General features: G+C 48.8%; 1 long non-coding RNA gene across 1 annotated transcript; it reads left to right on the forward strand.

Moving 5' to 3' along the window:
- Positions 1-62: 62 nt before the first annotated feature.
- LOC131278314 (uncharacterized) lies at positions 63-8,994 on the forward strand. Its single transcript, XR_011648735.1, has 2 exons — positions 63-786; positions 1,226-8,994. It is a non-coding gene; the product is annotated as an uncharacterized lncRNA (long non-coding RNA).
- Positions 8,995-21,900: the final 12,906 nt, after the last annotated feature.

Raw genomic sequence — 21,900 nt, forward strand, 5'->3', positions numbered from 1 at the left:
GCCCTCGACGGCGTGGCGGAGACGCCCAATCGGGTGAGGCGCTGCCTGCGCGTGGGCGGGACATCGGGCGCGCGGGAGGCCCCGCCCCTCGTGTCGGGCCCAGAGCGCCGGGGAAGCGGCCAGGCGGATCCGCGCGGAGGCGGGCCGGGGCTGAAGTGCTGCGAGGCTCGAGCCGGCCCGGCCGCAGCTATGGCGGCGGCCGCGCCAAAGCGGGAGCAGCCGGGGGCTCCTTTGCAGGGTCTCCGAGGGCGCGCGTGACTCGTGGACCGGTCGGGCCGCACGTGGGCCGGCTTCCGGGCCGGGCGCACGCACAAACAGTCTGGGGGCCAGGGGCCGTCCTCTTTCCCACAGTTTCTGTAGGGACACCCCATCCCTCTTGTTCGAAGCGCCCCTCCCACCCCCTTCCTCTCGCCCTGGCGCGTGGAGTAGTGTAGTGAGCCCCAGGCGACCCTCGGGTTTGGGATTGGGAAAACCACGTGGTTTGGGAAAGGGTCTAATCCCAAGAGACAGGTCGCCAGAAATCGCTTAAGGCCTGTGGCTCATAGACCTAGGCTCTTGGGCTCCTTGAGTTTTGTCTGAGTTGGTTGGGCCAAGATGTACTGGGACCTGAAAGATTGACCTGAAAGAGGGCTCGGCTTGCGTGGCTGGTGGAAGACAGCAAGTATCAGGGCTGGAATAAGTTCAGGGGTGGAAAGTCACACCCAGCACAGGCTCTAGCGGAAATCTTAAAGGAGATGATGGTACTGCGTGGCACTGTGGGCAGCGAGGGGAGCTACTTCATCACAGGTGGGTAGGACACTCTGGGAACAGGGGCTAGGGCATCATGGGATTTAGGGGATGTGTGTTACTAGTAACAGCATGGGGGAAATAAGAGAAGGGTGGCAGGATGGTTGTGCTGGAGAGGGGTAAGGTGATGGTGCACAGAGCCCAGGGCTGCCTGGAAGGAACTGGCCTCGAGGGCAGCCCTAAAGGCCATAGAGGGACCCACAAAATTTATCAGCTAAGATTCCCACTTGTGAGGTAATTTGAAAGGGCAAGGGTGGAGCATTTATCTCCCCTTCCAGTAGGAACTGACTGACCAGATGGCCTAGAGGAGACAAGGATCGGCGCTTTACAGACAAGCTCTGGCTAGTAGGAGTAGAAAGAATATGAAATTGGCAACTGGAATGAGATTGTTGGTTTACACCAGGATTGTTAATGAGTATTAAAACTTTTTTTGCAAAAGGTTGCTGGAGGACTGGGCGCTTGTGAAGTACCCTGGTAAATTCACTCCTTTTGCATTTTGGCCATAACAGGAAAAAAAACAACCATGCAGGAGAGGTATGTGACTTCCCCACACGAATTCAGTTCCAATCTCAGCATCACTCGTGACAGGCAACTGTGTACTGATGTGATGCAACTTGCTGTATGATGTCTTCTCCCAAAAACCGAGATGTAATTTCCAGGTTATAGGATCATAGGGATGGAGGATCCAACCACATGAACACATGAGGAAACAACCAAAGCAGGAAGGTGGGCCTTGCTACTTTCAGGGGGCTGGGCTTCTCAACACCTCAGCGTCATCAGACAAGAGACCTGGAGGATGGAGAGAGTTAGCATATGTCTCAGGCCCCTCTAACCCGTGGCCCTGGGTTAGATTTTGGTTTGGACAGACCAGTTTGCTGGACAGCTGGGGAATCTAAAAACAGACTGGTATTAGATGGCGGTAAGAGATTAGTCTTCATTAAATGTGACAGAGTTAACTTTAGCTACGTGAAAAAAGTATTCACTTTTTTTAGACAGACATTTGTAACTATTTAGGGTGGTCCATCATGCTCTTTTCTGCAGTGGGTAAAGTTGATTGTATTAGCTTGAGAGAGTCGATCGTTAAATCTTCAGGAAATGTGTGAGCTGGTGAGCTGGTGACAGTATTTATACTGAGGAAATGGGCAAATGCTACAAGTCAGACTGCCTCACTGCCATGCAAGTGTTAAACATTGGCCACTGTAATGTGTTTTGCCATGCTTCTGTTGGACAGGCCGAGGCGTGTGTGCATTAACTTCAGTGTCCACCCTGCGAGTTGTCTGTGGCTCTCATGGAACACGTACGGGGCGGGGGGCGCTCCATTGGCATTTATTCCAAGGACCACACCAGAGGCGGCTGCTCTGAGTGCTCCCCTTGCTGCCTCTGGCATGTTGCATAAGATACCATTGCCCAGACCCAGCCACAGTCTGTCCACTCCCACCCAAGCTTGTTTCATCCGGTGCCCCACCCCACACCCGCACCCTGCTGGAGTTTTTCATGCAAATCCTGGTTGTTGTATTATATCATCTGTAAATGTCTCAGTACATATCTCTAAAAGATATGGATTCTTTTTTTTTGCTTTTTAGGAGGTACCAGGGAATGAACACAGGATCTCATACATGGGAAGCAGGTGCTCAACCACTAAGCTATATCCACTCCCCAGTGAGTTGTTTTTTGTTTGTTTGTTTTTAGGAGTTACTGGGCATTGAACCTGGGACGTCATACATGGGAAGCAAGTGCTCAACCACTTGAGCTACATCTGCTCCCTGGATTCTTTTTTTTATTAAACCCAACCATAACTGTTATATGACTATCACACCTAAAATGTTTTTTAATAATCCCTGGATGTCATCAATACAGAGTATTCACAGTTCCAAATGTCTTATAAATATCATAATATCATGTTGTTTTTCACAGTTTGTTTGGATGTACATTGGAGTAAAGTCCATGGCTTGTAATTGATTGATGTCTCTAAAGTTTCCTGCTGCATTTCCCTCTGCCTCCTCCACCCCGTGCCCTTTTCCCTTCCAGTTTGTTTGTTGACGGAAACCATTGCTTGCCTTGTAGAGCTCCCATGGTCTGGATTTTGCTGACTGCGTCTCCATCGTAGTGCTTAACACGTTCCTTTGTTCTCTCTATTTCCTGCAAATTGGTAATTGGATGTAGAGGTTTGATCAAATTTAGATTTAATCTTTTTTGGCACGACTTCCTCTCTCTCACCTTGTTCTCCCATCATGAGGACTGTATTGCCCAGTGGTCTCTCTTGTTGGGTTGTTGGCAGATGGTGCCACTCAGTGCCCACATCTACTGCTTGGTCAGGGGTGAAGGAGGATGTTGTTCTAATTGTGTCATCCTTTCCTTGCTTATTAGCTCCAGTACTTTTTTTTTTTTAAGATTTATTTATTTCTCTCCCCTTCCCCCCATTGTCTGCTCTCTGTGTCCATTCTCTGTGTGCTCTTCTGCGTCAGTGTTCATTATCCAGCGGCACTGGGAAACTGTGTCTGTTTTTTGTTGCGTCATCTTGCTGCATCAGCTCTCCATGTATGCAGCACCACTCCTGGGTGGGCTGTGCTTTTTTCACGCAGGGCAGCTCTCCTTGCAGGGCACACTCCTTGGGCTTGGGGCTCCCCTACGCGGGGGGCATCCCTGCGTGGCACCGCATGCTTTGCCCGTGGCAGCACTGCGCGTGGGCCAGCTCACCACATGGGCCAGGAGGCCCTGGGGAGCGAACCCTGGACTCTACATATGGTAGACAGACGCTCTATCAGTTGAGCCACATCCACTTTCCCCAGTACATTTTTATTCATCACACAGGCAATTCCAAACTGCCAACCTCCCTCCATTGATACCAAGTTGATTTAATCGATGACCAATTTGAGTTGTTTTACCATTTAAATGCCATACCACAGATCACAGTTGCCAAACACAGAGCCATCCATTGAGGTCAAGCAAGTTACTGTCTTTTGCAGATCACGTCTTTGAGGTGGTGCAGCGTTTGTAAATTAGAGCCTGCCTGTTCAGGTTTAACACCGCATTCCATTTTAGGCCCGTCTGGCAGGGGTGCGCTTCTGCCCATACACACTGGTCCGGCAGTTTGGCAGGCACTGCCAGGGAGGTGCGTTACACAGTTACCAGTAGTTGGATGTGTGGAATACCTTTACCTTCGCCCTGATTCTTTCTCACCAAGGCAGGACAAAACCAGTGCTCATAATGGTAGGAGTCACTCTTGCCATTTTTTGAACAATTGCCACTCCAGAGGCACCCAGCTTAAACTGTGGGGTCCCCAGGTATTGAAGACTGCTCGATAGCAAAGTTGGACTCAGCACCTGTGGTTTGAAGCTGACGGGACCCCAGGAAATCCTGTTCTTAAACCCAACCCACTCTTGTGGGTGTGAGCCCATTTTAAGTAGGACCTTTGGATGAGGCGACTTCAGCTAAGGTGTGGCCCAGCCCGAGCAGGATGGGTCTTAATCCTGTTACTGGAGGTCTTGTAAACCGAATGAATTCAGACAGAAAGAAAGCCACGGAAGCCAGAAGCTGAAAGCAATAAAACATGGAAGAGAAGGGAGAGACCGGCAGATGCTGCCATCTGCTCTGCCTGTGTGACAGAGGAGCCCAGGATAGCTGGCAGCCAGTCTTCAGGGAGAAAGCACTGCCTGATGATGCCTTGATCTGGATGTTTTCCCAACTTCTAAACTGTTAGCAGATACACTTCCGTTGTTTAAGCCTGACCGTTTCATGGTATTTGTTGCCGCAGCCCTGCAAACTGAAGCGGCACCCCCTCCGTCTTTGTGTGGCCTGGCTGCAGTCCTCACTCAGCCTCTGACAAGGTGCCCCCCACATACCAGGCCACCCAGGACTCAGCCTCGCGGCGGCCCAGGCAGGCACAGAGGGGACTCTGTTCAGCAGCAAGCCCTCCAGTGCGTTCTTCACACTGATGGGGCCAGGTGGTAGAGTTCTGCCACCATCAGCACCCTCCCGGAGAGGGAGTCGAAGGCACCAGGTCTCCGGAGGGCGCAGCTCTGATGCTGTGCGTGTGCTGCCGGGTCATGCTTGTCACATCCTTGGCCCTCGGCCTCTAGTGGCTGTGGCCCCCCAGGGCTGTCACAGTTGTGGGTCGTTTCCCACGCCCAGGGCCACTGGCCCTCCTGGAGCCCACGTCAGTGCAGTCGAAGCCAGGCACCCTGCACCAGGCCTGGCTCTCGGGCAGCATGGATGGATCTGTCCTGCGTCCTCAGGGCAGGTGGTGGCTCTGGGCTCGGCCGTGGTACTTGTACCGAGAGAGACTGCCTTCTCTACTGTTTGGTGACCAAGTGGTACAGTTTGAAAATGTTACATATTTCCCTTTATTTTCCAGTTTTAAAAATAATGAGCTAGTTCATTAGCTCTTTGTTTTTTGTGTTTTTTTTTTTTCACATTTTCATTCTGATACTTCTACTTCCCATTTGGGATGATAAAGTTTTTGCTTTTTAAAGGTTTATCTCCCCCCCCCCCCCCGCCATATTCTGCTCTCTGTGTCCATTCGCTGTGTGTTCTTCAACGGTGTTTTTACACAACCTGCTCTTTCATCCGTAGCTCACAGCTGCCACACCCAGACTCCCGTCCCTCCAAAAAGCAGGGAATGATGATACGTTGTTATTCCCGTGCTGTATTCCACACATGCATCAGTCTCCAAACCCAATACCAAATGGCCAACCGGTAATGTAGTTGCTTAACATGGTTTCTGTGGAGTTGTTTCTCTGTCTTCCAGTATAGTCCACTATGACTGCAGAGTTGAACTGCTAACCTGGGAATAGCTTCTCGTTCTATGGGTGTGCTACCAGTTGGAGGCTCATGCATGTCTTTTCATTTCAGATTTTGGGGATTCCTTCTAAAAATCTATGTTTTTGAGGTATGGTTTATATGCTACAAAATGAGTTTCTTTAAGTGTATAATTTGACAAGTTCTGACAAAATGTGTAACTGTGTATGAGCTGACGCCCACCCCGCAGTAAAATAGTCCAGTTATTCCCCAGAGTTCTTTTGCACCTCTTTGCGAAGCTCTCCCTTGGCTCAGACCCCAGCCCTAGGTAGCCCTGGCCTATTATCAGCCACTAGAGATTAGTTTTGCCTGTTCTAGAATTTCAAACAAATGGAGTTTAAAATGTGTACTGTTTTGGATATCTGGCTTCATTCTACAAGGTTTGTTAGGTTTCTGACTGTGTTGATTTCACCTTGATTTCTTTGCCCCAGGAGCCTCCATCTGAAATAGGCTTCACTTTGGGGTGGGGAGAGTGACACCCCCAGCCTGCATCTATCCAGAAAGGGTCAGGCATCCAAAGGCAAGGCTCCTTCCAAGGGACTATAATGTACAGGCTAAGGTGTAAATAAACAATTGGCTTAAAAAAATACATATATGAGAACCAGCAAGATGGTGGTGGAGGAAGGAGCTCCTAGAGGCAGCTCCTGCTACAGGGTAGTTAGTGAACACCCAGAGCCCTCTGGAGCTATCTGAAGCACCTGTTTGGGGGCTTCGGGAAGCCAGAAGGGCATCCTGCAATATCTTTGAAGGACTGGAAGGAGGAGACTGCTCATCTGCAGAGCGCTCCATGCCCCGGAAGCCGGTGCCCATCCTCCACTGGAGGCACAAGCTGCCTTGGGAGCTGTTCCACGGCTGAAATTGAAAGCTCCACTTCCCCAAAATGGGAGGAAGAAGCGGTTGGGCACCAACTCCAGCTACTGAGGAGTAAGTTCCATGGGCTAAAGCATAATCCTGAGAACAGCTAAAGTGTGAGCCTGTCTAAGTCAGAAAGAGGCCAGGAGCCACCATCTGAACTCTGCGCCTGGGCACAAGGGGAAGTGGGGCGGACTGAAAATCACAATGCTGGTGGGAACTGGCTTCTCTCCATCAAGGTCAGATTGCAGCTCTAGCCTAGGCCCCAGCACCACCTCCAGCAGGGAGGAAGCTGAGGGCATCTCCACTAGCCTCTGTGAGAAATTACTGGCCAAACTATGGAGGCTGGTGATTATCCTACTCTGGTGACACAAGCCACCCAGGAGCTATTCTGTGGCTGGAATTGGAGCTCCATTTCCCAAAAAATGGGAGGAGGAGATGGTTGGCTGCCGATTTCAGCTACTGATTGGAAGACTCAGCTGGCTAAGATATAACCCTGGGAACAGCTGGGATGTGAATCTGCTGAAGTTGGAAAGAGGCTGGTGGCCACCAATTTGACTCCACCCCCAGCCTGAGGGGAAGCCAGGCTGACTGAAAATCACAGTGACCATAGGAACTGGTTTCTTTCACCCAGCTGAGCCTGCAACCCTAGACTAGGCTTCAGCCCCACCTCTGGCATGGAGAAGGCTGGCGGGCCCTGCACCAGACTATCCAGATAACTGTAGGGACCTTTGGCTGGCACAGACTAATTGGTTGGAAGTCTGCTGGGTCAACTGCGGTAATCTTGGACCTGCACTGCATAGATTGCTGCCCACACCTGCAGCTCCATCCCTGCCCCAGGCAGAGGAGAAAGGGGCACAAAGCTTTATCAGTCTCTCTATGTAACTACAGTCTAGGCCTGCACGACTTGGATTACTCCACGACCTGGCAAAGGAGAAAGAAAAATCTGAATAGACCATACTAATCACAATGTCAAATGCCAAAGACAAAGAGAGGATTCTGAGAACAGCAAGAGAAAAGCAATGCATAACATATAAGGGATACCCAATAAAGTTAAGTGCTGATTTCTCACCAGAAACCGTGGAGGCAAGAAGACAGTGGTCTGATATATTTAAGATACGACAAGAGAAAAACTTCTAGCCAAGAATTTTGTATCCAGCAAGACTGTCTTTCAAAAATGAGGATGATATTAGAATATTCACAGATAAACAATAACTGAGAATTTCTAGGCAAGAGACTGGATTTTCAGGAAATACTAAAGGATGTTCTAGAACCTGAAAAGAAAAGACAGGGGAGAGAGGCCAGGACAAGAGTCTAGAAATGAAGAATATATCAATAAAAGTAACTAAAAGTTTCAAAAGAATGGTGAAAATGAAATATGACAGATAAAACTCAAAGAGTCAGGAATGAACTTAGCCAACTAGGTAAAGCTGAGTGTATTCAGAAAACTTCAACTCAGTGTTAAAAGAAATTTAAAAAGGCCTAAGTAATTGGAAGACCATTCCATGTTCATGGACTGGAAGACTAAATATCATTAAGATGTCAATTCTACTCAAAATGATATACAGATTCGATGCAATCCCAGTAAAAATTCCATGACATTTTTAAAATTGAAAACAAGATGATCAAATTTATATGGATGGGCAAGAGGTCCTACATAGCCAGAAACATCATAAAAAGGACAAGTGAACCCTCATCTCCAGACTTTAAATCATATTACCTAGCTATAGTGGTAAAAACAGCATTATGCTGACGTAAAGACAGACACATAGACCAATGAAACCAAAATTTATGGTTCAGAAACAGATCCTCACATGTATGGTCAAGTGATTTTTGACTAGCCTGTCAAACCCACACAGCTAGGGTAGAACAGTCCATTCAACAAATGGTGCTGAAAGAATTGGATATCCATAGCCAAAAGAAGGAAAGAGGACCCCTATCTCACACCATATCCAAAAATTAACTCAAAATGGATCAAAAACCCAAAAATAAAAGGAAGAACCATAAAACTTCCAGAAGGAATTGTAGGAAAATATCTTTAAGACCCGATCGTAGATGGTGAATTCTTAAAGGAGGAAATGTTGAAAAATAAAAAGCATAACCTTGCAAAAATATCTAGCACGTCACTCCACCCCCCGTTTCTGTAAATCAGCCTGTGAAAACATGGCCTTGCAGTAAAATATCAAGTGAATGACTCCTGCCCCCTGCTTCTGTAAATCAGCCTGTGAAAACATGGCCTTGCAGTAAAATATCAAGTGAATGACTCCTGCCCCCTGCTTCTGTAAATCAGCCTGTGAAAACATGGCCTAGCAGGAGAGTATCTTAACAAGTAACTCCTGCCCACGTGTCTGTAAATCAGCGTGCAACAGCACAGCCTTGCACCTGCATTCTGCTTCTGTAACCCTGCTTTCAGAATTTCACCTAGCAACACGTTAACCAATGAGCAAAAGTTATGCTGATCCCACCTGAAATCCTGTATAAACCTATGGAAACTGAAAAACGGGGCTCAGAATTTGGAGATTGACTCTCCACGCATAATAAACCTGTTTCTCCATTTCTCATGAGTGTTGCTCTAGGGTTTCTTCTATGGTTCAGTACTCCTGGCTTTGCTGCAACATTTGGTTCCCTTTCTGGGAAACCCAACCACGCTGGCCCCTTAAGCCCCCGGTTTGGAATTGGTGGGCACGGCCAGCAGAGATCTCCACACGAACAAGGCAATGCCACCTGTCTCCTTGATGGGGCCTCCTTCAGGGGAAGGATCCCTGTGGGTCATGTCCTCCACCCCAGCCTGACTCGGTAGAGAGGTGAATTGAACAACATCAGAAAACATTGCAAAGGTAAGGCCCCAGGGTTCTGAGTCCCAGTCAGGCCCATCTCCAGAAGGAAGGGGAGACTGGTCACCTTCCAAAATCTTGAGATTCGAGATTCCAGGACAGGGCAGTCCCTTGGGTGGGCCTGGGTAACCTCTGAGTGGTTGAGTGAATGAATGGGGACTGCAGAGGCCTCTGCTGATCCAGTCTGTGGCTCCATGGCCTGCACTATGGAGTGTGAGTGGGCCCCAACCTACACACACTGCAGTACGGCATACGGCAAAATGGCTATTTGGACTCTACACGGACGCCTTAGCTAAGACGAGCCTAAGTTCTCATGAGAGACATGGACAGGTGGGCATCTGAGTGGCCTCATGAGAGGCTCCCCTCCTTTGTTTGTCCCGTGACACCAGTTCAGGGATGGGATCATCACAGTCCAAACTCACATCTTAGATTGTATGCTAAAAAAAATTCAAGATAAGGCTTTTCCAGGGATTATGTTGCCTGTTGGTCCCCCAGAACTCTCGACCTCGTGTGAGTTGGAGTGGCCCACATTTGGTGTGGACTGGCCCTCAGAAGGAACCCTAGATGTAACCAAGGTTCATGCAGTTTGGTGTGTAGTCACTGGGACCCCTGGCCGCCCTGATCAGTTTACCTACATCGATTCATAGTTAGAAATCGCCCACACCCTGCCCCCTTGGGTCCGGTTCTGTCGGAAGGAAGCATCAGAGTAGGGTCCTAGTAGCTCAGATGGCCAGACCTCGAGAACCTATTATTCCTCAAGGACCTTCAAAAGAAGACACTTTACCCCCACCGTATGTTCTAGCCATTCCAGGGCATCTCTCTGCCCTGGACCCTCCTCAAGCAGATCTCCCAGAGACTCCTCCACCTTCAGTCTCCCTGGGCCCATCAGCCTCCCCACGGGGGATCCTGAGATCCCTTTGGTGAGAAGACATTGGTTTGCACAGCCTGCACTTCAGATGCTCTCTGTGAAACACAGGCCCAGCCCAGAGCAGTGCAGACGGGACTGTCCACCCAGGAGGTCAAGCCTGCGTTCTTAGCTTTCCACAGCTGCAGATCTTTAAACTGGAAGCACCATGCCCCTTCACATTCAGAAAAGCCTCAGGCTCTTACCCACCTCATGGAGTTCATTTTCCAAACCCCCCACCCCACTTGGAGTGATTGCCGCCAGCTCCCCCTAACCCTGTTCACCGTGGAGAGAGGCCGGGTCCTCACGGAGGCCAGCATGTGGTTGGGAGAACAGGCCCCGCAGGCGTCTTGGAGCCAGAGGAATGGGTCCCAGAGGTGGCGCTGGGAGCCCAGCGGGCCTGGGACCGTAACACAGATCAGGGGCGGCTGCCCTCAGCGGGGTCGAGAAGCCCTCCTCAGGGGTCCAGGAAGGAGCAGGGCTGCCCACAAAGGTCCATGAACGGCCTCCGTCACTCAAATGCCTGCAGAGCCTCTGGGAGATTTCCATGAGCGACTCTGCGAGGCCTTCAGGATCTACACCCGCTTCAGCCCAGAGGCCCTGGAAAGCAGAGGATGGTCAGCACAGCTCTCATCACCCAGGCTGCGCCAGACGTCAGACAAAACCTTCAGAAGCCAGGCGGGTTCTCAGGCATGAGCATCTCCCAGCTCCCGGAAGTCACAAAGTATTCGTCAGTCAGGGTGAAACTGCCGAAAGGGAAGCGGAGCAGCGAGGGAAGCAGCAGGTGCCCTGTTAGCAGCAGCCTCAGGAAATCCAGACCTGACCAGTCAAGGAGGGCCACCCTGGAAAGGGGGGAGCACTACAAGAGGGCACCCTTGGAGAGAGATCAATATGCCTAATGTAAAGAAAGTGGACACTGGAAGAACGAATGTCCACAGAAAGGCCGGACTAACCAGGGAAATGCTCCCAGAGAACAAGACTGACCGAGCCCCAAGACCCCCTGGCTGGGCTAGCTGGACTCAACTCTGAATAGGGGCGACCGGACTCACTCGAACTTGGCCTCCACGAGCCCACAGTCAGAGTAAACGTCGGGGGCCAACCAATGACTTTCTCGGTAGATACTGGAGCTGGATATTTGGTAGTAACCGTGCCAGTCGCCCCCTTTAGCAGAAAGACGGCTGACATCGTAGGGGCAACTGGAAATCAGTCCAGCCAGGGTCTTCCTGCCAGTCCAGAGCCTGCCAGTTGGGTGGCCACGAGGTGACCAACGAATGTCTGTATCTACCTGAGTGCCCAGTTCCCCTGCTGGGCAGGGACCTTTTAACTAAACTAGGAGCCCAGATCACCTTTAGCCCTGAGGGGTCAGCAGGTTTAAGCCTTGGGACCAGCCTCACCCTCCTTGTCACCATTCCCCTGAGCGAGGAATGGAGACTGCACCAAGAATAAACAGAGTGAACATCCGGAGAGACTATTAGAACTGGACCCCGAGGTCTGGGCTGAAAAGAATTCACCAGGAATGGCCCAGAACCATGGCCCTCTCATCAAGACCTAAACCTGGGGCCACCCCGGTCTGACAAAGGCAATACCTGATCCCGCGTGAGGTGCAGTTGGGTATGCTCAAACACAGAAACCACTAAGAAAAGAAGGGGTCTTGATCGATGCCAGTCGCCCTGGAACCCTCCACTGCTGCCATGAAGAAACCTGGTGGGACGGGATATCGACCCTCCAAGACTTGCGGGCCAACAACAACGTTACCATTACCCTGCCCCCAGTAGTTCCTACCCAGACACCTTAATGGGGCAACTACCGCCTGGGGCTGCCTGGTTTACTTGTCTGGATTTAAAAGATGCTCTTTCGGCCTGCGGGTGGCTCCCCAGGGCCAGCCACTCTTTTGCGTTTGAAAGGGAGAATCTCAGGACTCAGTGAAAGACTCCATTAACTTGGACTTGACCCCCACGGGGCTTTAAGAACTCCTCCACCCTTTTTGGAGAAGCCCTGGTGGTGGATCCGACTTCCTACCTACAGGAAAGCATAAATTGTATCCTCCTTCAGTATGTAGATGACATCTTGCTGGCTAGCAAGACAAGAAAATTGCTGGGAGGGAACTCGGGCTCTCCTACAACTTCTAATGCAAACTGGCTATAAAGTGTCCTGGAAAAAGGCTCAAATTTGCCAGCAACAGGTTAGGTATCTAGGGCTCGTCGTCTCAAAAGGGCACCAGACACCAGGACCAGAACGAAAGAAGGTAATTTACATCATCCCAGCACCTACAAAGGAAAGCTCTGTGAATTTCTGGGGGTGACAGGATTCTGTCACATCTGGATCCCCGGTTTTGTGGCTATGCCTAACCCCTTTATGAAGTCCTTATGGGCCTGGAAAAAGAACCCCTCATCTGGAGTATAACCCAACAAGAAGCCTTCAAAGAAATTAAAACCAGCTCAGCTGGGCCCCCACCCTAGGACTTCTGGATGTATCTCGGGACTTTAACCTGTTTGTGTGTGAGAAAAACAAGGTGGTCCTGGGAGTCCTCACTCAAGCATTCAGCCCTTGGCAGAGACCTACTGCCCATCTATCAAAACAGGTCCTGTAGCTGCCGGGCGGCCTCCCTGCTGAGGGCTTTAGCAGCAGCACTAGCCCTTGTCAAAGAGGCCGACAAGCTCACTCTCGGGCAAGCCATTCATGTCATGGTGCCGCACGCCGTCCCCACTTTCACGAGCTTACACGCTCACCGGTGGCTCCAACCCAGGCTCACTCACTTCCAAGGCCTGCTCTGTGAAGACCCAGGACAGCAGTAGAAACAGCGCACACCCTGAGCCCTCCATTTCCTGCCGACTGGAAGAGGAACTCCTGACCACGACTGTGCAGAAGTGACAGAAGAAGTGTAGGCCAGGCGCCCCGACCTCCAGGACAGCCACTTCCTGGCCCAGACTGAACCCCGTTCACAGACGGCAGCAGTTTTATCAGAGAGGGAGAGAGGCTTGCTGGATGCGCAGGGACCACAGCTGCGCAAGTAGTGGAAGCAGCTCCTACCCACAGGGTGGTCTGCACAGCGAGCAGAACCCTGGGTGCTAACTCGGGCCCTATGACTGGCCGCCGGGCAAACAGTAAACATGTACACTGACTCTAAGTAGACATTTGCTACTGTACATATAAGGAGAGGGGACTCCTAACTGCAGGGGGAAAAGAAATAAAAAATAAAGAGGAAATCCTTCAACTACTGGAGGCAGTCTGGAAGCCAGCCCGGGTCGCCGTCACCCACTGTTGGGGACATCAGAAGGGAACAGATGCGCTTACTAAAGGAAACACACTAGCTGATGAAGCTGCTCGATGGGCAGCCAGGGAAGCCCTTGAAGTGCAAGCCCCACCACCGGGGCCTCGCCTGCCCCTTGCAGGGCAACACATTGAGAAACTAAACTATACCCGGGAGGAACAGGAGTGGGCAGAGAGAAAGGGCACCAGACCCCAGAGGGGAACTGGCTACTCCCGGAGGGCAGAGTCTTCATCCCAAAGAGAGCTGCCTACACCCTGGTTCAACAATACCACAGCTCACCCGCCTGGGAAAGACTGCTTTAGGAGCCCTGCTCGGAAAGTATTACCACGTTGCCCGGATGACCTCGCTCTGCACCACCGTTAGCAGCCGTTGCCAAACTTGTTCTAAAAACAGTCCCTCCCAAGGTTCCCAGGCCCCAGCCGGCATCCAGCACACAGGAACTGCCCCTTTTGAAGACTTAACAATGGACTTCACAGAAATAAAACCAAGTCAAGGGTAGAGACACTTACTAGCAATAATGTGCGCCTTCTCAGGCTGGGTCGAAGCCTTCCCCACCTGCACTGAAAAAGCAAGAGAAGTAACTAAAGCTTTGCTCTGAGAAATAGTTCCCTGGCATGGAACTATGGCCAGGTCCATTTGTCGGTGACAGTGGTCCAGCTTTCATAGCAGCCGTCATCCAAGAACTAGCGAAAATGTTAGGAATCAAGTGGAAGCTCCATATAGCATGCAGGCCCCAGAGCTCAGGGAAGGTAGAACGCATGACTTGAACTGTCAAAACCACCTTGGCTAAGTTCTGTCAGGAAACTGGCCTCCCATGGGTAGATCTGCTCCCATTAGCCCTCGTTAGAGTCAGATGCACCCCCAGGCCCTCAGGCTATTTATCTTTTGAAATTCTGTTTGGATGACCACCCCCAATTATTCATACCTTTAAGGGAAAATGCAGACTCCTAGAAGAGACTGGCCAGGATGCTACCCTCCAGCAGTTGGGAAAAACCCTGGCCCAGATACACAAAGCTGTCCTGTCTCAGGATCCCATCCCATTAGGCCACCCAGTACACCCACACTTACCCAGAGACCTAGTTTGGGTAAAAGACTGGAAAAAGGAGCCCCTCCAGCCCACCTGGACAGGCCCACGTACTGTTATGTTTGTAGCTCCCACTGCTCTCAAAGTTTCAGGTATCGCCCCTTGGATTCATCATGCCAGAGTTAAAAGGGCACACTCCAACTAAAAAAATGAATGGACAACTCACCCCATACCTGACTGTCCCTTGAAAATCTGAATTGCCTGGAGCCACCAAGAATTGTCATCACCCGACTAGATGGACTCCTGTTCCCTGTGGTTCCTGCTCCTCTTTGGACTGCTCGGCTTACTGTTTGGGACTGGCCTGGCAGCTACAGCTCCCAGAGACTGGAGTGTAGCTGAAAGGATACTAATCTTAATAGTGTACTTGTATCTTGTAGAATACTTTGCTACTTTAAGTTGTTTTTCTTCACTTGGCTTGGGGCCACCACCAACCCCTACCCCCACTGTACTGGGTGCTACAAGGCCATAGTCTACACCACTATACAGAGGCCAAAGTAGCTCAAGGGACAATGGTCTCCTGTCCCTGCCTTTAACTATCACACCTGTGTGCCAGCAAAATGTTATGATATCTGAGCTGTTACCCTATGTTCAGAAAATGGGCAAAAGTTCTGGACAGGTGTAATTAAACACTGGGGCAACTGCAAAACCTGGGATAATCCAGGGAAAACCATATGCTGGATCTATCTCCCACAAATGGGCATGTCTGATGGGGGAGGGGTATTGGACCAAGCCCAGGAAAAAGTCTTAGAACAGGTCCATGCCAAACTTGTCCAACTAGCCAAAGGCCCCAAATATCAGTGGGCAAACCTCACAGGACTCCACCAACTTGCTCAGCTCATAGCCCCCATTTGGCAGGTGGAGCAGCTAGCCAACACCACTTACACCCTCCTCCTTAACGCTCACCCAGATGCCAACATCTCTTGGCTGTGCTGCCCCTCTCAAGAAAAACCTTTATAGGCACCCCATCTCCTCCAGGGTGGACCCCCAACCAAATCTTAGCTAAAATTAGAAATGAAATTGCCCCTATTGGCCTCATGGCCCTTAACATCTGTCTAGGTCTCTGAGAAGACAATAAAAACAATATAACCTGCTATGTGGGTAAAACTTCTGATCTAACATGAGAATTGGTTGGGACCATCTCTGCAAACCTATGTACTGCCAATAAAATCCTAGCAAACAACTTGACCTGGTGTAACCTCCCAGGGTTGTTCTTCCTTTGCAGAAGCACTGTGTATAGATGCTTAGAAGACAATTGGACAGGGAGTTGCATCATGGTATTCTTAACACCAGAAGTGTTGGTATAAACTGACTATGAGCTAGAACCAGCCCTAAACCTGCACCAAGAATGGGCCAACTGAGCTTTGCTCGCCACTGCCCTTATAGGAGCAGGTGTGGTTGTAGGAATGGGAATGGACTGGGAGGAATAGGTTCTTCCTTCAACTTTATTACAGACTCTCCCAAGGATTAAATGAGGACATAGAGTTGCTGACTCCCTAGACTCCCTCCAGAGCCAAGTCAACCCACTAGCCACAGTAGCCCTGCAAAACAGGAGAGCCCTAGACCTATTAACAGCAGAAAAATGAGGAGCATGTATCTTCCTTGGGGAAGAATGTTGTTACTATGTCAACCAATCAGGAATAGTTTAAACCAAAGTAAAAGAGCTAAGAGACCAAATTCAGAAAAGAAAAAGGGAACTAGAGGAGTCATGAAGCTGGAATTTGGGACAATTGTCCTCTTGGCTCCTGCCCCTAGCAGGTACCCTGATCACTTTACTCCTGTTAGTCACATTTGGCCCCTGCATAGTCAATGCCCTTATCAGATTCATTGAAACAATAGTAACCCAGAGAGCAACAGCAAGAGTTCTAGCCCTAAGAGAATATAAACCACTTGGCATGAGTGATGCCCTATAAAAAAATTTTAGGGGCATCAAAGGCGGGGGGGGGGGGGGGGGGCGGGGACATTGAGAAATAAAGAGCATAACCTTGCAAAAATATCTAACAAGTCACTCCTGCCCCTGTTTCTGTAAATCAGCCTGTGAAAGTATGGCCTAGCAGGAGAGTATCTAACAGGTAACTCCTGCCCACATGTGTGTAAATCAGCCTGCAAAAGCACAGCCTTGCACCTGCCTTCTGCTTCTATAACCCTGCTTGCAAAATTTTGCCTAGCAATGCATTAGCCAATGAGCAAAAGTTATGCTGATCCCACCTGAAATCCTATATAAACCTATGGAAACTGAAAAACGGGGCTCAGAATTTGGAAACTGACTCTCCTCTGGGACCACACATACTAAATGTGTTCCTCCATTTCTCCTGAGTGCCGCTCTTGGGTTTCTTCTACAGTTCAGAACTGCTAGCTCTGCTGCAACAAAAAGAGGAGGACTGAGATGGACTATTGATGTTAAATGTATGTAACAGTTTTAATTAGTTTTACTGTAAAAGTGTGGAAATGTATAGAGTGTATGGGAACACATAGTGAGTAGCAGCTAGTTTATAAATGGGGATGTGATTGAAAATGGTAGTCTAGGGATGTAAATACCAATTGACAGAATGTTAGAGGATAATATAGGAACTGAATAGCACAGTAAACCAAGAGGTGGATGAGAACTGTGGCTGATGGTACAGATGCAAGAACGTCCTTTGTGAGCTAGAGCAAATGCACATCACTAATGCAGGGTGTTGGGGATGTGGAGAAGCATGGGAAAAATACAGCTGGGGTGACCTATGGACTGTGGTTAGCAGTAATACAATATTCTTGTATCAATGAAAAAGATGTACTGTGTTTATAATGAAGCAGTATGGAAAATGTGAGCCAAATGTACACTATGGACATGGTAACAGATGATACAATCTTCTCCGTAGCAAATGTTCCACCACAGAGTGGCACACCGTGGTGTGTTGATGGAGGGTGTTGTTTGGGAATTCTGCACACGTGCATGACTCAACCTCAGTCATGCCTCACTGACATAGCCCAATAAAAAGCCCTATAGCAATCTTGAAAGATAATTTAATCAAAGGCCCCTCAACTAATTTAATGCAATCAAGGGGCATCATACCCAGAGGAACAGATTAGTTTACAAACGTAATCTTTGTTTTTTCAGGATTCATAAAATAACCTCAAATTGTCACACCACAAGACTGGAATGCCAAGACCAAGGGCCACCGTCAGCCAGCCCCAGCACGCCACAGTCTCTGGGGAGAAAGCGTCATCTTCCTGGTGCCTTGATTTTGGGCCTCTCTTAGCCTCAAAATCAGGAGCCGACCAATTCCTGTTATGTAAGTCACCCACTGCGTGATAATTGTTTTAGCAGCTAGGAAACTAGGACACCATCTTTGTATCCATTTTCTGAACCCCTGAGTATAGGTTGTATACATCATGCTCCTTGAACCCTTAGCACTGCCTTGTACATTTCCTAAGAGCAAGGATATTCACTCGAGTAACCACCTCAAGTGCAGTTATCAAGACATTTTACATTGATATCAAGCTCACAGTCCTTATTCCAAGCTTTTCATATGTCCCAATAATATCTTTTTTTTTTTTTTTTAGTTCCTGGGGATTGAACCCAGGACCTCACCTCATACATGCAAGGCAGGCACGCAACCACTTTGCATTAAACCTTCTCTCGTCTCTTGTTAGATTTGGTCCAGGTTCCCATATTACTTTTAATTGCCAATTGTCTCCCTAGTTGCTCTTTTTTTTAAAAAAATGTGTAGCATGTATTCAATGTAAACTTTCCCATCCAACCTTTCGCAAGCATACTATTTAATGGGATTAATCACATTTGCAGTGTTGCAGGGCCCTCTTCCATTATTACAACTTCCCCATCTCCCCAAACAGAAAGCCTACACCCATTATGCATTAACTCCCCGTTGCCCCTCTCCTACCCCTTGCAACTTGTATTCTAATTCCTATCTCTATGCACTTGCATATTCTCCAATATTTTCTTTGTAGTTACCGAGGGGCTTAAATATAAGATTCTAAATCTCTAATAGTCTTGTTTGCTTTGGTACTAACTTAACTTCAAAAATTTACACAAACTATGTTCCCACACCTTTCTGTCCCCCACCTGTATGAAGATGCTGTCACAAATCACGTTTATACATTATGAGTCCAAAACCACTGATTTGTCAGTACATTTTATACATCTGCCATTTAGAATCTGTAGAAGTAAAAAGTGGAGTTACAAACCAAATGTACCGTAGCAGTGGCATTTCTATTTACCCGTTGCTGTGCTCACTGGACATTTTTATATCTTCACGTGGCTTCATTCTACTCTCTATTGTCCTATCCTTTCTACCTACAGAACTCCCTTTAGCATCTCCTGAGGAGACAGTCTAGTGGTGATAAACTCACTCAGCTTTTGTTTATCTGGAAATATTTTAATCTTTCCCTTAATTTTGAAACACAGTTTGGCCAGATATGGAATACTGGGTTGGCAGTATTTTTGATTTGAGCACTTTAAATATGTCATTCCACTGCCTTTTTGCCTCCATGGTTTCTGACAAGAAGTCAGCACTTACTCTGATTGAGGCTCTCTTGTATGTGACAGGTTGTTCCTCTTTGGTGGCTTTCAGAATTCTCTGCTTATCTTTGGTGTTTGGCAATTTGATTATAAAATGGTGCAGTGTGGGTCTGTTGGGCATATCCTTGTATTAGTCAGCCAGAGGGGTGCTGATGCAAAATACCAGAAATAAGTTGGTCTTTATAAAGGGTCTTTATTTGGGGTAGGAGCTTACGGATACCAGGCCTTAAAGCATAGGTTACTTCCCTCACCAAGGTCTAGTTCCATGTGTTGGAGCAAGGTGGCTGCTGATGTCTGCCAGGGCTCAGGCTTCCTGGGCTCCTATGTGTCTGGGGCTTGCTTTTCTCTGGGTTCAAGGTTCCTTTCTTCCTGGGCCTGGCTTCTCTTTCCTCTGTGAGCTTACTTCCTGGGTCTTTAGCATCAAACTCCAACATCAAAATTCCATCAGAAACCCTCAACTCTGTCCTTTGCCATGCCTTTTACCTGTGAGTCCCCACCCACCAAGGTGTGGGGACTCAATACCTTAATCATAACTCAATCATGCCCAGGTACAGATCATATTATAAGCATAATCCATTATTTCTTTTTGGAATTCATCAATAATATTAAACTGCTGCAATCCTATTTGGAGTTCGTTGAGCATCTTGGATGAGTATATTCATGTTTTTCATTAAATTTGGAAAGTGTTCAGCCATTATTTCTTTGAACATTTTCTCTGCCCCTTCCTGACTTTCCTTCTGGGACTCCCACAACGTGAATATTGGTACACTTGATGGTGTCTGTATTAGCCAAAGGAGTGCTGATGCAAAGCACCAGAAATTTGTTGGCTTTATAAGAGTATTTATTTGAGATAAGAGCTTACAGTTACAAGGCCCTGAAGAGTCCAACTCAAGGTTACTTTTCTCACCAAAGTTGGTTGCCAAATGTTGAAGCAAGATGGCAGGTGATGTCTGTGAGGGTTCAGCCTTCCTCTCTCAAGGCTCCATGGGCCCATCTTCCTATCTCAGCTGTAGGCTAGGGGGCTTGCTTATTTCTGGGCCTTCCTAGTTGCTTAGGGCACTGGTCTCTTCAGCTGCAAACTCTTCTGTGACTGGCTCAGCTCTCTTCAGGACCGCAGGATCAAGTTCTCTCCTCTGCTGGGATGATGGCGCTCTCTCTATCCCCGTGTATCTTCTGTGTTCTCCTTGAGTAAGCGTCCGTTTATGTAGACCACCAAGGAGATGGGACTCAACCCTGCACACCCTAATGATGTGGCTGAATCAAAGCCCCAATCTTGATATAATCAAGTAAACTTAAAACATTTGAATTTAATACAGAGGGGATCACACCCAGAGGAACAGATCAGTTTACAAACATAATATCTCTTTTTGGAATTCATAAGTAATATCAAACTGCTGCAGTGTCCCACAGCTTCCTCAGGCTCTGTTTGCTTCTTTTCATTCATTCCTTGTTCTGCTCCCCAGATTGAATGATGGCAGCGATCTTACCTTCAAATGCATGGTTCTGCTGGCGGCGCCGATCTGCTGCTGAACCCCTCTAGGGAGCTTTACACTTCTGTAACTGTGGTCTTCAGCTCTGCTTGGTTCCTTCCCATAATTTGCACCCCCCTATTGATATTCGCTTTGTGTTCATCTATTTGTTTTCCTGATTTCCTTTAGTTCTCTGTCTGCGTTTTCCTTTAGCTCTCTGAGCATACTTAGGGACTTTTTAAAAAAGTCTTCGTCTGGTTTGTCCCAGATCTTATCCTCCTCATTGATAATGCTTTAATCTCCTTTGTCTGGGCTGTCACGTCCTGTTTCTTTTTATGTTTTATAGTCTTTTGTTGAAACCTGGGCTTTTTTATATTTTAATGTGTTTTCATTGGAATTTAGACTCTGAGGTGTCTGTTTGTTAAACTTGTATTCTTTTAGTGTTATGACAGCTTTCTCTGAATGCTAGGCACTAACAAAGGAGGAGGTGGGGGATGGGAGGAGGGGGAGGAGGAAGAGGAGGAGAAAGGAGGAGGAGGAAGAGGAGGAGAAGGAAAAGGGGGAGGAAGAGAGAGGGAGGAGGAAGGGAGGAGGGAGGGCGGGCAGGCTTCTTTCTGATCTCTGCGGGCCGACCTGGCAGTGCTCTTGTTGAGGCTTAGCCATGCAGGGAGTTTAGGGAATAGCTCCAGGTGAGAAGGAAGAGGGTCTGCCTTGCATTCTAGTTGCGGCCATGCTGTCTCGGGCTTGTGTACGTGGCCCTAGGAGTTCCCTGCTTTATCCCGCTAACAGTTTCCTCATGATCCTGGGCACTGCGCTGTGTGCCCTGCAGCCAGCAGTCCCCTGCCCCAGCCAGCCTAACCTTACTGCTCTCCCACAGCGTCCTGTCAGGGAGCTCGGGGCACCGCCTTCTACACGCTGGACACGATTTGGGATGGTGAGTCTTTAGGCCACCCCTGGACAGATTGGACAGACATGCATGCGCGGTGTGTGCACGAGGCTACTCTGCTCTCTCCAGAACTGGGGCCAGGGACAGCACCAGGAGCATGGGCTGGCTCAGGGTGGGCTTGGGTGGAAGGGGGCATGGCCAGCCAGGGCACCGTGGGGTCCCACTGCTTGAATTTAAGAAGGTCCTCTCTTGATCCGGCACTCTGACTGATCATCTGTTGCTGCAGTCTTTGTTTTCTGGAATCTTTGAAAGGTGTTTCTGCCGGTTCTTGCTGCTGTGGAAGGTGCCTGTGGGGGCAGAGCCCTGAAGTCTCAGTCCACCATGCACATCCCGGCAGGGCCTCGTGTAATATTTTTTTGTTGTTGGTACTATTTTTTAAAAAAATGATTGAAGTATAAACAGTAAGTGTATAGTAATAGTTGTGAACTTACAAAACAA

The sequence above is a fragment of the Dasypus novemcinctus genome, chromosome 4, assembly GCF_030445035.2.
Source record: "Dasypus novemcinctus isolate mDasNov1 chromosome 4, mDasNov1.1.hap2, whole genome shotgun sequence".
NCBI classification, from domain to species: Eukaryota; Metazoa; Chordata; class Mammalia; order Cingulata; family Dasypodidae; genus Dasypus; species Dasypus novemcinctus.